The sequence below is a fragment of the Cetorhinus maximus genome, chromosome 9 (assembly GCF_964194155.1).
Source record: "Cetorhinus maximus chromosome 9, sCetMax3.hap1.1, whole genome shotgun sequence".
In the NCBI taxonomy this organism is placed as follows: Eukaryota; Metazoa; Chordata; class Chondrichthyes; order Lamniformes; family Cetorhinidae; genus Cetorhinus; species Cetorhinus maximus.
Window position 1 is genome coordinate 64,720,220 of NC_135887.1, and position 2,686 is coordinate 64,722,905.

Consider the following 2,686-nt stretch of genomic DNA (forward strand, 5'->3'; position numbering starts at 1 on the left):
GCCTTGCAATCTGAGGAGTGCAGCAGACATCCCTTCCTGATGTTCCCGAGCTTGTCTTTGCAGCTCCAGCAACTGTGACATGACCAAGTCCAGAGGCTCCTCATCTGACTCAGGCTCAGCAATGTTATGGCCTCCAGCGGTCCTCCGAGTGCCGGAAACCTGGGAAGTCCCTGCCGCCACCTGCAGTGGATCAGAGAGTGCGATGTGCTCACCGGATTGTGATCCCAAGGCTGCTCTAAAGCTAGGTCCCATTGAGGTGTGTGTCTCTGTGCAGGTGGAGGGTGTGGGTGAGCACTGTGATGGGTCATCAACGAGGGTGCCTCCAGATTCCTCTTCTGCGGTTTGTTCGGGGCTTAATTGGAGGCCCTGGGCCATGGACTCTATCAGCTGTTTCCCGGATGTGCCTGTGAAAGCAAGGAGAGATAATTAGTCCATGGCAGGGGACTGTGGAACAGGGGAAGTGACTCATACCATGGTTGTCTGATGGATGTTGCACTGTTGGATCCTCACTTGATAGAGCATCGCCGACCTCACCATCAGCACAGGAACGGTCCAGACATTCACTGGCCAGCTCGATGGCTCTGTTTTCGAAGTCCATGAGGACCTTGATTTCAGGCATTCCTTCACCGGTCTGTGACCTCTCCTTGTTGTTGTGAGCCAGCTTGTCGAGCATGAAGACAGATGGAGAGAGTGTAAGCAGGATGCCTGCCAGGCCAGGTGATAAGTATGCCTGGCATGTGTGGGTGGTGGCACAAAAGTAAAACAGGGAAGGTGGCCATACCATGGCTTACAAGGGAAATTAGAGAAGTATTAGATCCAAGGAAGAGGCATACAAATTGTCCAGAAAAAACAACAGACCTGAGGATTGGGAGCAGGTTAGAATTCAGCAAAGGAGGACCAAGGGATTGATTAAGAAGGGGAAAATAGAGTACGAGAGTAAGCTTGCAGGGAACATAAAAACTGATTGTAAAAGTTTTTATAGGTATGTGAAGAGAAAAAGATTGGTGAAGACAAATGTAGGTCCCTTACAGTTAGAAACAGGGGAATTTATAATGGGGAACAATGAAATGCCTGACCAACTAAGTACATACTTTGTTTCTGCCTTCACAAAGGAAGACACTAATAACATACCAGAAATGTTGGAGAACACAGAGTTTAGTGAGAGGGAGGAACTGAAAGAAATCAATATTAGTAGGGAAATGGTGTTGGAGAAATTGATGGGATTGAAGGTCGATAAATCCCCAGGGCCTGATAATCTACATCCCAGAGTACTTAAGGAAGTGGCCTTAGAAATAGTGGATGCATTGGTGGTCATCTTCCAAGATTCTATAGACTCTGGAATAGTTCCTACAGATTGAAGGGTAGCTAATGTAACCCCACTATTTAAAAAGGGAGGCAGAGAGAAAACAGGGAATCATAGACCAGTCAGCCTTATGTCAGTAGTGGGGAAAATTCTAGAGTCCATTATAAAAGATTTAATAGCTGAGCACGTGGAAAACAGTGGCAGAATCACACAGAGTCAGCATGGATTTATGAAAGGAAAATCATGCTTGACGAATCTACTGGAATTTTTTGTGGATGTAACTAATAGAGTTGATGTGGGGGAGCCAGTGGATGTGGTTTATTTGGACTTTCAGAAGGCTTTTGACAAAGTCCCACATAAGAGATTGGCGTGTAATATTAAAGCGCATGGGATTGGGGGTAGAGTATTGAGATGGATAGAAAACTGGTTGGCAGACAGGAAACAAAGAGTAGGAATAAACAGGTCTTTTTCCGAATGGCAGGCAGTGACTAGTGGGGTACCGCAGGGATCGGTGCTATTAAATGTAATATCTCCAAATTTGCAGATGACACAAAGCTGGGTGGGTGAGCTGTGAGGAGGATGCAGAGATGCTTCAGTGTGATTTGGACAAGCTGAGTGAGTGGGCAAATGCATGGTAGATGCAGTATAATGTGGATAAATGTGAGGTTATCCATTATGGTAGCAAAAACAGGAAGGCAGATTATTATCTGAATGGCTATAAATTGAGAGGGGGGAATGTGCAACGAGACCTGGGTGTCCTTGTACACCAGTCACTGAAGGTATGCATGCAGGTGCAGCAGGCGGTAAAGAAGGCAAATGGTATGTTGGCCTTCATAGCCAGAGGATTCGAGTACAGGAATAAGAATGTCTTGCTGCAATTATACAGGGCCTTGGTGAGACCACACCTGGAATATTGTGTGCAGTTTTGGTCTCCTTATCTGAGGAAGGATGTACTTGCTATACAGGGAGTGCAGCGAAGGTTTACCCGACTGATTCCTGGGATGGCGGGACTGACATTTGAGGAAAGATTGAGTCGATTAGGATTATATTCGCTGGAGTTCAGAAGAATAAGGGGGATCTCATAGAAACCTATAAAATTCTAACAGGACTAGACAGGGCAGATGTAGGAAGGATGTTCCCGATGGTGGGGGAGTCCAGAACCAGGGGTCATAGTCTGAGGATACGGGGTAGACCATTTAGGACTGAGATGAGGAGAAATTTCTTCACCCAGAGAGTGGTAGCTTGTGGAATTCGTTACCACAGAGAGTAGTTGAGACCAAAATATTGTATGCTTTCAAGAAGGAGTTGGATATAGCTCTTGGGCCGAAAGGGATCAAAGGGTATGTGGAGAAAGTGGGAGCAGGCTACTGAGTTGGATGATTA